The 15262-nt window shown below is 43.3% G+C and overlaps 1 long non-coding RNA gene across 3 annotated transcripts in view; it reads left to right on the top strand.

Moving 5' to 3' along the window:
• Positions 1-3916: 3916 nt before the first annotated feature.
• The window catches only part of LOC116092859, a 37604-nt gene continuing 26258 nt past the window's right edge, over positions 3917-15262 (top strand). The window contains exons 1-3 of one of the 3 annotated variants that reach the window (XR_004119538.1): positions 3917-4076; positions 8625-8725; positions 13851-13956. This is a non-coding gene — a long non-coding RNA (uncharacterized LOC116092859). The remainder of the gene's footprint in view (positions 4077-8624; positions 8726-13850; positions 13957-15262) is intronic. The other 2 variants (XR_004119537.1, XR_004119536.1) reach the window with 2 other exon arrangements.

Here is a 15262-nt window from a genome sequence, read left to right as displayed (position 1 = left end):
TCCTCTGCAAGAGCAATTAAATACTCCACCTCCGGAGCCATCTCTCCAGCCACTACACAAACATTTTATTTGAGAATAAGCCATTTCTTATTTATAATTGTCTATTAAGTATGTCATGGAGCTGCTTAGTGGGAGAAACAGACTGGAAGTCTGGACGCTTACCATGCAGAAAAAGCAGGCAGCTCATATTTCTATAGACAGCCTGGAGATATTAGGGTCATTTATTACGTATGGTTTAACATCGGATTTTCATTATTCTGGCTCATAAGACAGGGTTAGTCTTAATGAAAGATGGTCAATCCTTGTCAACAAATAATTGCCTAAACCCTGCATCATTGGAGCTCCTCAGAGAAGCAGGGTCTCATATCCCAGAGACTTGCAGTGAGGACTTAACTTTCTGGGGTGGGAAAAACTAAGCACATTCAAAATCTAAAGCCTGTGGGCAGGCAGTGTGCCTGGGGCCAGCTGGAAGTCTAGGGCATAGAGGAGCCACTGAATTGCTTCTTCAGGAAAGAAGGAAGCCTTAAATGTGCTCCTGAATTCACCTGATGGCATCTGGCTCACCCACACTGTTCTGGTAACTTATGAACTCCAAGGTCTGCTCATTACAGACTCCTCCCTGACACTGTAGTTCTTTCTGCCTGTTGCTAGGGCGCCAGTGTGCTTCAGACTGCCTCCCACACACCTAGGTTTTCTTTTTGAGGCAGAACCTTCGCACACCCATTTGCCCCTGGTGGATTCTCAGATTGTCCCAGGTAAGTTCTCTGCATTTGTTTTCTTACTGTGAGACCCTGCTGAGGGCCACAGAGAATTCAATACTGATGCTCTTGCAGAATGATGACATTTGTTAGATTTTTTTTCTCCACCCAGCCTCAATGTGCATAAATGATTACTTCTAATGCCCTAAGGAATTATCTTTAAGTTGTTACCTAGATTTGGAAGAGGACAATATTCCAGAAAAAAAATGGATTGGATATTAGCATAGGATTAAGAAATATGTGTTGCAGTTGGCTGGAGGCTGTTAACAATGCAATGTTTATTCTGTCCATGTGAGTTGTAGGCATTTTCATTGAAATTTCAATAAATAAATAATTTTCTAATAATTATTAATAGAGATCATTATATAAAACAAGAAATATTTTGAGAGGCAAGAAACCCTTCCACTTCATAAAAAGTGCAATCTGTAAGCTTAAAAGAAACAAGTGATCATCTAATTCAATTAAAGATTTCATAGACATACTCTGCTTCCTTTTCAATACTTTTAATTGGTTTTTTCCTGATAATTCAGAAGAATGTTTCCCCAGAGGTTTAAACTATGTCTCATGCTTCCTATCTGAAACTTGTAATATTCTTTTAAAGGCAAAATCAGCTATATATATATAATTCATTTTCACATTTCTAAAGCAATGGAGATGACTTTTGATTTCCAAGGAGTAGGTAGAAACTCAATAAGGAGGAAGCAGAGATTCAGGGCTCCTTAACATCGTGTATCTAGAGTTTCTAGCTCTATTGATGTCCTGAGTCCAGAGTAGCCATCTGTCATTGTCCTGAGTCCAGGATATGCAGACTCCTTAATGTTTCTGAGGCCACGGTATGCAGGCCCATTAATGCTCCTGAATTATTTTTTAATCTCCCTCAAAAATTTCCCTTACTTTACACATGAGGAAATGAAGCACAGATAACTTTTTAACCAGGGCAAAGCTAAAGTACAGATCTGCAATTACCAATTAGGTGGTCTAAAATACACATGCCGTCACCACGGACCCCACAAGCTCAGTCCCAGGAAGCTCCCCTCTTTTCAATCCAGTCATTCCCATCCCTGGTTCAATCCTTTGCTAGAATTACACATATCAGTGGGCAAAAGAAATCCCCCAAACACAACAGTTTAGATACAATTATCCATGTATTAAGAGGACTACAGCTCATGGCCAGCCGAATGCAAGATATGCAGAGTCCAGACCTCCACTCTCTCTCCAGGAATGCTAGCATGTGTTCCCAGACCTGGAAACATGTAAAGCCAGTCATGTTGGTGTTTATATGCAGACTGCTCTATCACTCAGGAGGCTGAGCCAGGTGGATCTCTGTGAGTTCTAAGCCAGCCTCCTCTACATAGCCAGCTCCAGGACAGCCAGAGCTACATAGTGAAACCATGTCTCAACCCATTCCCCAAAAAGTTACAATCTTTTAACCATGACTTAGTCTTTCTGGCCAGAGGCTTTTGTCCAAAAGAGACTCACTAGTTAGTTATATTGTTATTGTATAAAAGACATATTTTTGGAGCTGAAAGTCTGGGGTTAGTGGGGAGGGGAGATGTATTTGTCCCTTCACCACAGAGTCTTAGAAGCATGTGCTTAATTTAGGTAAGTTATTTGGCATCATTACCACAGTGCACAGCAACACAGTGCACAGCAACACTGTGGAGCAGGACAGAGGTGCCCAAAGAGCTATTTTTCCATTGTCTTTATAGTCCTCATTGTTAGCGGTTTTCTCACTGATGACTTTATCCACCTTGTGTTCTGTCTAGTCTGAAGCTGGTCAAAAGCATTCTTTCATCCTCTTCTCTTCATTCCTTTTTTTTTTCTGGAGAGAAAGAGAAGAAATGGAGGAAGGGGCAAAGATTTGCTTCAGTGATTAATGTACCGGGAGAAATCAATCTCTCCCTCTCCCAATGTGATTGTTGACTTTTTCATCTGAGCCACAAGCTATTGTTTACAGCATGTGTTCCTGAGTTTGGCCTACAAGGAGAAGGAGGGTACAAAGAGGAAAACCCAGAAAGGCTCTTTAAACAAGGTGAGGAAAATGATGAACCAAAGCCAATTACAGAGTTTAATCTTCCTGTTTCCTTCTTTCTCTGATGCACTTGTCTGAGCTTGGACAGGTCTCTAACTCACTCCTGTTTTCCAAATGTGTTGGTATGATGCCTGCTGTCAGCCTCTTACTAAGAGCCATTTCCTGGGTAGTGACTGTGTGTACAGCTGCTGTGCATCACAGTCCCTCTGGATCCATAGTTCTCTTTAGCACCCACAGTATTGTGAAAATCTTGTCAGATAACCCATAACACACAGTGATACTTAACAAGTTACTAGATGCTATACACAAAGAAAAAAATAGATTATTTTTCATTTCCTTGTTTCTAAGAAACTGAGGGCCACCCCTGATTCTCCAACATAGTCTCTTGGTCCCTATTCTTGTGTCTCTGGAGCCATCTGTCATTAGAACATCTGCATTTTGCTTCAGAGGCCACGGTTCATTCCAGGAAGGATCTCTCCTGTGTATGACAGGTGATGTTCTCCATGTTCTCGTGGATTGCCCTCTCTAGAGGCCATTTCTTCCTTCCAGTTTAGTAGTCTACGGAATGCTGGGTCCACATGGCACCTTTTGATAGACACTCCTGCTGCTTCTGCTAAGATCAGAATCTGGCACAGGGTGCAAATGTGAAGAGAAACCCTGGCTTTAAAACAGCTGGCGATTCCGGGCCTCTGCATCCAGCTCCGTGTTTTCTGGAAACACATTAAATGTGCACCAGCTTAGATACATTGTTGCTTAATGGTTTCCTGCTTCTGTCTCCAGCGCCAGACTGCACTTTCATTACCTACTCGTCCTCAAAGCGCTACAATACCGGGACTTCCACTCAAGCGGCCAAGCTGCTGGGTCGCCACAGCTTACAGCCAGTGTAAGCCTAGTTCCTAAGCTATCCCACAGGCACTGCCAACTGCCATGTACCCACTTTTAAGGTCATGAGGAAATGGAAAATGCTGTAAGCTATAGCTTCTCCCGAGAGATTTATAAACCATTCATGTGATTGATTAAAAATGACTATATCCTAAAGTAAGAAGGAATCTATTGAACGTTGACTAACCGTAACAGGGATTGATTGGACCACAGGATCCTTTTGTCGTTAAGAGCCGTTAACGACTCTCAACGCAGCACTAGTGTTCCAGAGAACAGCCTTTGTAAGATGTTGCTGCACCGGGCGCTGGGGCGCTGCTCTAGCCTCCTTCGCTGCAGATATTTTTAGAAACTGTGCTTTTGAAGTCACCACGAAGAGACAGTCTGCTTTACCCCCTGGAATGCATGTAAGATCAGTAAATTTAGCTCCTAAGTGTTTTTACATGATTACCTGATAAATCTGTAGTGCATGCAAATCACCCCACAGTCTGTACAGCATTAACCTATTGTAGAAGATATTAAGCTGTGGGTGAGCAACTAAGTAGTTTAGTAAAATTTGAAAGCAGAATGGATAACACAATGCTACCAACCAAAATATAATTCTCCCGCCGCACCACTATTCTTGTTAAACCGATGTCATGGGATATAATCTTGGAATAAAGCCATGTACCATTCTCTTACCACGACCTGAATTTGTAGAATGGAGCTCTAAAGGATGTGGATTACTCAGGTTGGCATAAGGATAACCATGGCCCTGGTTGGATTCCCACTTTGCTTGATCAGAACTATCACTTATCTGTACCTTTAAGAATATCTAACTTTAATATATATATTGGTGCACATTTAATATATATATATATATATATATATAGTGTGTATATATACACACATATATATTTACATAATACTTATATATACATAATATATATACATATACATATACATATATATTAGTTTTTCAAGACAGGGTTTCTCTGTATAGCCCTGGCTGTCCTGGAACTCACTCTGTAGACCATGCTGGCCTTGAACTCAGAAATCTGCCTGCCTCTGCCTCCCAAGTGCTGGGATTAAAGGCATGCGCCACCACCGCCAGGCTAATTTTTAAGTTTGTATTTTGCATATGAGTATTTGTCTGCCTGCATGTGCATGCAGTACCCACCAAGGCTAGGAGAGGACGTCAGATCCCTTGGAAGTGGAGTACTGGGTAACTATATTCTATATCTGTATTGCTAAGTTCCTGTAAAAGTTTCTCTGATGAGAAGGGTTCTTGAATAGAAACAGCGTGTGAAGCTTTGCTGTAGCTGTGAACAATGTATCAGGTGGACATGTTCGCTTAGTTCAGCTCATGTAATTTGTCCTTGGAAAGGTTTTTAAATAATTAGAAGAATAGTTTCTTAGGAGAGTTTCTGGGATATTGTGAGATCCACAGAGAGCCATCTTAGCTGAGGAAATTGCTGATGCCATCTGCAGAGCCCAGGGATGACAGTGACAAGAGTTGTCACCTCAGAGGCTGCCTGGCATTGCTATTTGCATGACTTGCTTTGCCTTTTGGGCAAACGAGCACTTGTGAATTCTTTCCTATGGAGGTAACTAGTCAATGCTCATGCTGACTGAGGTCCAGGCAAGCAGGGTCACATGACGATTTCTCAAACAGGTGGAGTATTTACAAAGAGCCTCTTTACTTTCTCATGCATCCCATTTCCAGTAGAGCATCGTAGGCAGCAGTGAGAGCCAACAGGAGGATATATGCTACCTCTTTCGGGATCTCGTATGCGCGGTTTAACACTCCAGAGCATCACTGTCCTCTCCACGTATACTTGTTCAAGGGAGCCGGGCAGTGGTGGCACATGCCTTTAATCCCAGCACTTGGGAGGCAGAGGCAGGCAGATTTCTGAGTTCGAAGCCAGCCTGGTCTACAGAGTGAGTTCCAGGACAGCCAGGGCTAAACAGAAAAACCCTGTCTCAAAACAAACAAACAAACAAACAAACAAAAACCCCTTGTTCATAGGAACTGAGTTTTCCCCTCCTTGAACCTCTGCTCATAGGTATTTCTTTGACTTACCATTATGATAGCTGCCCCTAAAATAGAGTCTACCACAGTAGGCACTCAACAAACATTGGTTGAAGAAAAAAGTGATAGACTGTGTAGGGTACTCTTCTCAGATCCTTCTAAATACCTACATCCTGAAGATTTTTCTTGAATCTCCCTTGAGTCTAATCACAACACACAAGGTGTTGTGTGAAAATTGGACACAGCTCTCAGAAGATCACTGAAGGCCATTACTGGTTTGTGTCTTTCTCCCTGGACTATGATTGCCCATGGGCAGAACATATTACAGTTACACTGGCTCTGGCACCTAAAGGGTGTTTGTCCAAGAGGAGGCTCCCAAAGGCAAGCCTTGAAAGGAATGTGGGTCCCAGCAATGGTGTCCAGTTTTATAACCCTTTAGTAAAGGAGACCCTAAAATGTCAATCTCCCGGATTCTCTGGCTTCACAGGTCTTCTTGGAGTAAGTCACAGTTTTGCTGCTCTTTGCCACTCTTCTGGTGCACACCACGGCCAAATGTTTTGAAACCTTCATGCCTTGCCCTACTTCCAACAATATGCTTAATTTTTAAGTTGGCAAATGGGTTTCATTATGGCCTTTTTACACACAAATGCACACACATGCATGCACACACACAAATACACATGCACACACACATACATACATATGCATACACACACATACACACATATGCACACACATGCACACACATGCACACACATACACATATGCACACACATATGCATGCACACACATACACACATGTACACACACATGCACACACATACATACATTCACACACACATACACATATTCACATACATGCACACACATGCACACACACATACACATGCACAAAGATGCATGCACACATACATCCACATACACATGCACACACACATACACATATACACACACAAATACACATGCGCATATGCACACATGCATACACATTCACACACATGCACACACACATGCTCAAACACACCCTTTGTTCTTGTTCATCCCATCCTCTACCATCATTCCCCATCCCTGCCTGTCTCTTGCTGAGTTCCTCTCCTTCCCCAAATAGTCTCTCCTTTTGCTTTCAGGGATGTTTTTTTTTTAAGCACTGGTGTTGATTTTGTCTTAACAAATCCTTCTACCAATTTTGACTGGCAGACTTGGAAACCCAGTCCAGGTCTCAGCAGCAGAAAGTACTATCACCTGAGACGTAGAACGGCTCCTTCAGATGACCTGCTCATCTTTTCCTGAAGCCTGCCCTCTCCAGGAACGTTGCCACCCTGACCCAGGAGTGGGGCTGTGCCCTATTTCATTAGTGTCTTGCTTGCATTCTGGGTCTCTGGTCCTGCAGAGGACAGCTGCCTCCTACTCCCCTGAGGGTGGATTTCTTCTCCATAGAAGTTTTCTGCCTGAGGAATTAAGTGGCAGGTCCTGTATCCCTTTTCCTCCCAGAGATTCAGCCCTATGGACAATCCATCAGGGAATCCAACCACTGACTCTCCCTTGAGACACATCTGCTCTCATATGAAAGGGGCTGCTGTCAATCTTCTGGCTGGTTGTCAGTGACCTAGATATAATGCCTGATTCCAGCACAGAGTCAGCTCCAGTCCTCACCCAAAGATCCCTGGTAAAATAATAAGGAGATTTACATCTGTGAACACTCAGCCAGCTATGGCTTCGTGGTTATCAGTTAGGGTATTGATAAAACTGGGAAAGGCCCTCACATATGGGGGCAACAGCTGTCAGATCTGATTAATTTTCCAGATATGGAAGTGAGCGGTTGTCAAATATCTCTATACATTCACAGTAGCATGCATGACATGGCTTTGAAACGGAGATTTCTGCCTCCCTCCTGTGCTGCAGAATAAAAGATGAATTAAGCCACTTATACCTGTCTTCACTTACAGCTTTCATCTTCAGAGCCTTTTCATCTTATTCTTATCTCTTCTTCCCACTCTGTATACACTGAATGTGAAATTACCCATTTCCAATGAAGCTCCTAACACAACTGTAAATTAACTACACCATGACAGCATGGTAGTCAAAAGACAAGAGTAAGTATATTTCCTAACGTAAGAAATTACAAAGAGCATGCAAATCAGACGTGTGAATGTAAATGAAAATTCTTGGGGAAAATGTGGTTCATGTGGGTTTGTGCATGAAGGCTGAATGCTTCTCTTCCCACCTTCCGGGAACACATTAAGCATTCCCGAGCAGGTGGCTGTGTTAAAGGCAGCATAGAGCAGTATGGGGAATGGGCCTTTAGAGCTACTCCACACTGAGGCAGCCTCCCAGTCACCTTTATCCATTCTGAGACAGAGAATGGCTTAGTAGATCGCTTCTGATCAGCAACCTTCTTAGAAGAGCAGAACTAAGCACCCAGACAGAATTCTGACAGATTCTGAAGTGAGGACACACTAATCAGTTATCTCCATCTTAGCAGTTTGACAATCCCCAGTGTGGTGGTGTGAATAGGAAAGGACCCAATAGGCAGACTCATATATTTGAATGTTTGGACTTTAGGGAGTGGTACTACTTGACAGGGATTGGGAGGTGTGGCCTTGCTGGAGTGGAAGCAGGTCACTAGAGATGGGCTATGGGGTGTTGAGTGCTCAAGCCACGCCCAATGTCTATTCTTTCTGCTGCCTATCAATCCGAATGTAGATTTCTCTGCTAGGTCTCCTTCACCATGTCTGCCTGTGTGCCACCATACTTCCAGCCATGACAATGATGGATTAAAGCTCTGAAACTGTAAGCCAGGCCCAGTTAAATGTTTTATTTTGGAAGAGTTGCTGTGGTCATGATGTCTCTTCATAGCAATAGAACACTAAGACACTTAGTCTCAAGATAGCAACTGTTTGTATCTTACTGAAATTCTCATCACAAAAAATTGTCTCTGTTCCAGGACTTAGAATTCTCATTCTCAGCTGATTGCCAGAAACCAGTTCACACCAGTGAGAAAATTCTGAGATGCTGACACAAAATGCTGGTGTAAGTGAACAGAAGGTGTGTAATTCTGTAAATATTTTCCATTTACCATATATCTTGGAGACTTAGTATATAGGGTATTGTATAATTCTAGTCTGCAGGAAACTGAGACAAGAGGATAACAAGTCCAAGGCCAATCTGGCCCACATAAGAAGATCTCACCTAACAAAACCAACCAAATGTCATTTTTAATTCTTTTGAAAATATAAACAATTAGCTTTCGAAATTCTGCCATTGTATTTGTCCTGCTGTCTAGGGCAGACGTTGTTAAAGGCTCCCCAGAGTCAACGATGCTGGTATTCACTGAGGTTCATTGGGTAAAGTGTGAGTCATGCTTCTGTTTTATCAGAATGCACATGCATATTGCTTTCAAAATAAACAATCTCCTTTTTTTTTTTTTATAAACAATCTCCTAAAGTAAGAATGTAGACATACTGCTTTAAAAATAATCTCCTAAAGTTGCAGAAACAGAAGTATCTCATTAAATCTACACTTTTATTTTCCTTTTGGATATGTGGGTAATGTGGCTTTTAAGGCCTTTAAAGAACATACTTGTAACTTTGGGAGATTTATCCCAGAAATCCCCCTCAGGAGATATAGGTGAAGATAGGGGAAGGAGAAGAAGCAATGCGAGTTAGTTATCTTTGCTTAATGAACTGTCTTAGCGATCACAGTTTCATGATGCCACTTAATGGTGTGCACGTCACTGCCACAAAGTGTTCAGTGTCCCTGTAACCTCTCGATCACCAGTCTAATTGCATCCTTCTCTTAACAAAAGCATGTAGAGAAATTAGATTTAAAAAGATGTTTGACCAACTTTAGTCGTATGTAGTATGCAACCCATAGGGTCAAGTTTTTATTGAACGGATGAAAATAAATATTAAAATGTGCTGGGAGTCCATTCTGCAGAGAGCACACTTAACAATGTACCTACTGTGAAGCAGAGCATTGTGTGCTGGTACTGAGCCTGACTGTGAAGGAGCTAGAGAGGGGGAGGGGTACTGCCACGAGGGGAGGGTAATGTAGTTCTCACTAGTTCCCCCCCCCCCCCCCCCCCCCCCCCCCCCCCCCCCCGTCTTCACACACCATCTATGTCTGCCGACTCAGCAGTTCCAAGACACAAAGGCCCCAACGTGCCTCTGTGCTGATCTTAGCAGTAAAAATCTTTACTTATTTATAAGTACACTTTGCACTTCTATTTTCATCTAAGAATCCCGAATAGCTTCCTGGGCAGAGAGGCGTGAATAATCCCACTTTACATGATTGGGTCAAGGTTTGCCAGAGCCATCATCTCTCCCTATGCATTTTCAAGTTAAATTTTTTTCTGCATGGAAAAATACATCTTGAAAAGAATTTCCCTTGAAAGGGACTGAGCATACAGAATCTCTTCCCTGCTTTTCCTCTGTGTAACTCACAGACTTATAACAGTGTAGGCACTAGTCCTGAGTGGTTATGCTAATGCAGCCCCATCTCTGAGTGTGTATTTCCTTTATTCCTTGCACTGTATGTTTTATAAAACATAGTATCCTGGGATGATCTTGTACCCAACCCAATGTACTGAGCTGATGAAACTGGATGGTAGTTCCTCTTTCCTTTTCAAATAGTCTTCAGCTAGCCAGCGAGGAGACTACATATGCCTGTAGAAACAGACTTCAGAATGTATGGCTTGCCTTCTGTAAGACTTTCTATCTCTGTGACAGAATATCTGACAGAACAACTTATAAGAAGAGAAAGATTTATTTGGGCTCCTGTCTTCAGAACTATCAGCCCACAGTCCTTGGCTCTGTTGGGTTTGGACCCGAGGTGGACCAAAACATCGTAGTACTAGGGGCATGTGGCTGAACTCTGGGTTTTATGGTGGACAGGAAGTAGAAGGAGAAAATGCCTGTGCCAGCTAACATCCCCTTCCTGCCTTTTATTACGCTGAGGGACCTATACCATGAGTGGGTTCTGCTCTCATTTGGAATGGGTTTACTCTCTAGTTTCTAGAGAGTTTCACTCTCTTAGACATGCCCCTGCGCCCCTGCGCCCCTGCGCCCCTGCGCCCCTGCGCCCCTGCGCCCCTGCGCCCCTGCGCCCCTGCGCCCCTGCGCCCCTGCGCCCCTGCGCCCCTGCGCCCCTGCGCCCCTGCGCCCCTGCGCCCCTGCGCCCCTGCGCCCCTGCGCCCCTGCGCCCCTGCGCCCCTGCGCCCCTGCCCTGTACTTTACTCATGTGGGTACCCCCTCAGTCTGACCAAAACAGATGGGATTGACTACCTGCCCTCACATATTAAGAGCAGCCAATCAGAAGGGAATGGTTTGGGTCTGCACAGGCCCAGTGACTGCAAGAGAGAAGGTAGGTAAGGGAAACTTCTTAGCAATGACAAGAAATTGACATCAAAAAAAGATTGTGCCGATCAGTTTTCTTTTCCTGTAACAGATATCTGGGGCAAGCAGTTTGCGGGGGGCGGGGGGCAAAGTTTATTCTGGATAACAGTCCACAGTCAGCCCATTCCTGTTGGGTCTGTGGTGAGGCTGTCCACCATGACATAAACACCTGGTAGAGGCCTCATCTGGTGCTCAGAAAAGAGAGAAGCTAGGAGAAAAGGGAGAACCACTCTACCCCAGAGGGTCTGTGTTTCTGATTTTGGAGAGAAGAAAAAAAGGTTAGGAGAGATCAACGTGGTTTCTCACTGAGAAAGGACGCATCGGTTGCTAATGCTAAGACACACTGGGAAGTTCATGATCTCATTTGCCTCAGAACCAAGGTGAGGTCAAATAGTCCAGCCGTGGCATCACACATTTCTTAAGGTCCATTGTAGTTCATGCACCTTTTAAAATTTTTATTTCACACAGTTCAAGCACAAGTGCCTTTGAGCTGATAGGTGTCTGTTTCAAGGTCCCTGATTTTCTGATGCCTCATTCAATGGCTGAGTTAATGATTTTTTTTTTTTCCTAAGCAACTGTATGAAACAGCAAGAAGATCTTAGAGACAGAACTGGGTCTGGTGACTGCTGCTGATTAGCTATGCTGCTTTTGTGACTCACAGAAAGTCATCAAGTCACACCTAATATGGAGAAACCAGACAATACATATGAAAGCATTTGTATCAACTGTCAAGCCAAAAAAACAATTCTCTGCCTACATCAAGGGTTATTTGAATTAACATTAAACTGACCCTGGCACTGAGCTGGATGCTTAATAAGTCAAACATATATAGTATACAAATTAGAGTGTCCTTAGTTCTAGTGTAGCCCATACAGAAAGGCTCTGGCCACTCTTTCATTTTCCTAGAGTAAGCATGCTGCTGAGAGTGTTGCACATTCGGCCACCATAGAATGCCTTCTTTCAAAGGGTGAACTCTTCAGAATGAAAAATGTGAATCTACATACACATTTACTGGTGTCTTTAAAGCATTATCTGGCCCTCACAAATTAATTTTAAAAAAAAAACTGAGTATTAAACAAGAGAGACAAAAAAGCAGGTCCTTTTCACAAGAAGACTGAAGTTGAAGGTACCTATCCTCATGAGGGAGCCTGCATGTCTGATAGCCAATGGGAGCAGGAGAACCTGCTCCCTTTCCCCAGTCATCAGAACAATTCACCAAGGAAATTCTCCCCAATTCCTCTGCTTCCTAGGCAGAGAGTATAGAGGAAGGGCAAGAAGGTGCAACCATGTTCCCTATAAAACCACTCTGTTCATTTGGTCTAACTCTCAACTCCATATGTGGAAGGGACCATCAGTCTATCAGAACATGTCTGTTCTCATCTTTTTAAAAAGTTACTTATTGTTTTTATTTCATGTGTATGAGTGTTTACCTGTATGTATGTATGATATATGTATGTGTATGTGTACATATGCATCAGATGCATGAATGCCCATGTTTGCTAGAAGAAGATATCAGACCTCCTGGAACTAGAAGTTATAGGTGGTTGTGAGCTGCTCTACATGGATGCTGGGAACTGAACCCTGATGCTCTCTCTGTAAGAGCAGTCAGTGTTCTTAACTGTTGAGTGACCTCTTCAGCCCCTTCTGGTTTCATCTTTAGGGCATTTTCCCATTAAAAACAAACAAAATAAAACACCGTGTCTCTTGTACAGTACCTTTAACCTTGTACTAGTGATAAAGATCTAACACTAGTGTCGTGGCCATTGGTGGATCCTTTTACAATTGCTAGAGGCCCAAAGTCCAGTATCAAAGCGCTAAGAGGACTGGTTTCTCCTGTGGCCATTTTTGCAGGCTTGCAGATGGCCATCTCCTGTGTCTCCACATGGCCCTTCTTCAGTACCTGTTTCTTTCCTAGTCAAGACAAGAGTCCTGTAGAGTTAGGACCCAATCTAATGTCCTCATTAACTTAATTACCATTTCTCAACATAATATCATGTTCTGAGGTAATAGGAACTCAGCATTAATGTATAAATTGAAGAAGTGGGATTCAATTTGGCCCATAATTGTTATAATGTCCTGGATTTTAATATAACCCGCTTTTTCTAATTTCACATTTCCAAGTACAATTTACTGTTAAATCCTTTTGCAGGTTGGAGTTCAAAGTCGCCCCAGTCTGACATTAAATTGCCTTGCCCCAAGGACTTAGAATTTTAAAGTTCAACCTGGACTCTTGGGGGCTCTCAGAGACTGAACCACCAACCAAAAACCATATACAGGCTGGGCCAAGTATATGTGTATATGTGCATGTTTGTGTGAGTGTGTGTTTTACATTATTTGTGGTTACACAATTACCCGCAGGAGTCCACATTTGTGACTTACCAGAGTGAGAACCTGGGCTTTTTATTATTCTAACACAGTCTACTTGCTTGCTGAAGTGTGGGATACCCAGATACAGAACTGTAAGCATACACCATTCTGCAAAGTTCACATTTGCCCTCGGTGCCCTTTGATAAAGTTTGCAGGGCACTTTTGTCTTCAAAATCAGTCTTTTTGATCTAAATGAAAACTGTTGATTTTAAAAAGGCATCCACACTAATAATGGCCTCCTTCTTCCTTACCCCAATTCTGAGAGATAAAATGGAGGATAGACCAGGTAGGCATGCAAGATGGAAGGTCTCTCAGTTCTGTCAAGTGGGCTTGCCAGCTGCACCCTAGAAATAAACACAGCGCCTCCCCCAGCTAACATGCTACACTACCAGTCTTAATCTCTCCCCCAGAGTCCTGCAGGGAGAATTCCCATCCTAGCCCTAGTGGAGTGGGGCAGAAGGCCTCCGTGATGGTGGTGTTTCATGGCCAAGGGACTGATTTGGGCATGTCAGCAGAGTGAGTCTTTCTATACCTACCTATAAGATGATCTGTTAGTCTTACTTTGCACTCTATCTTTGGGTGAGATGAAGGGCAGAGAAAGAATAGAAATCATATCAACTTTCCTCAGAGAAAGAAAATGCCCAATACTAGGGGAATGGGCTCTGTGATGGCTATACTTGGTTGTCAACTTTACTACATCTGGAATAAAGACTCAAGTTGCTGAATACACCTTGAGGGCATTTGGTAGAAAGACCCAGCCTAAAGCTGGGCCACACCATCCCTTGGCAGCCTACAAAAAAGCAGCTGTTGCTCTTTGCCAGCCTGACCTCATTTCCAGACTGGCATTAGAGCCTTTGTGGACATTCTGGCATAGACATATATGAAGAGCAGTTCACATCCAGTTTTGTGGACTGAGTGAGTACTGGATTCTTAGACCTTCCATTGGTAGACAGCCATTGTTGAACTAGCTGGACCACACAGCTTGTAAGCCATTCTAATAAATCCCATACATATAGAAGTTCATCCTATCAGTTCTCTGGAGAACCCTGACTAATACAAACTCCCTAGTATTGATACTGTATTCATTTAGGAAATATTCATGTTTGAATTCTTTTAAAATGACAATTCATGTTTGTGGCAACTGAAACTATACTATACAATGACCAAAAGGGAGGAGATCGTTGCGTCCTTCTTCGGTGCTCCACACTGAGCACAGCCACCATCCTCCTTGTGTGCTTGTTCCCTAGTCAGTTTCTGCTCTACTTACTTTGTAGGTAATATTTCTCCATCCCCTAGGCAGATACAAGCTCCATCTCTTTCTTGGTCTGTCACCTCACAGTTTCTGTGTGTGAGGAACTCTCACAATCTGACTAGGTCTTTGGCTTCACAGATCTTCATAAGCCACAGCTATGGCAATGGGCTGTGTTGTCAATATCACAAAACCCATGTTGAGGAGGATAGTGATACCCCTAAGCAAACTGACTCTCCCTCCCCCCAGCAGCCATCAACTGTCAATAGCTCCTCAGCTAGAGGTGGAGCTCTGGGACTCCCTCTGCATCCATGCTTGGACCTTCCCTGGCTTGACCAGATCTTGTGTAAGCTCCCACACAGTCTCTGTGAGTTCACGTGAGCTACATCCCTCTTGTGCCCATAAAACACTGCTTTGATGTGGTCCTCCACCACCCGTGCGCTCACAACCTTTCTGCAATGATCCCCAAGCCCTGGGAGGAAAGGGTGTGGTAGCCACTTAGGGCTGAGCACTGTGCAGTCTGCTGATGGACTACTTTCTGCCTGAATTTTACTGAGCTGGATTGGATTGACA

Source organism: Mastomys coucha, unplaced genomic scaffold (assembly GCF_008632895.1).
Source record: "Mastomys coucha isolate ucsf_1 unplaced genomic scaffold, UCSF_Mcou_1 pScaffold16, whole genome shotgun sequence".
Lineage (NCBI taxonomy): Eukaryota > Metazoa > Chordata > Mammalia > Rodentia > Muridae > Mastomys > Mastomys coucha.
Note: the sequence above shows the minus strand (reverse complement) of the source record. Positions and strands in the feature narration are given on the sequence as shown.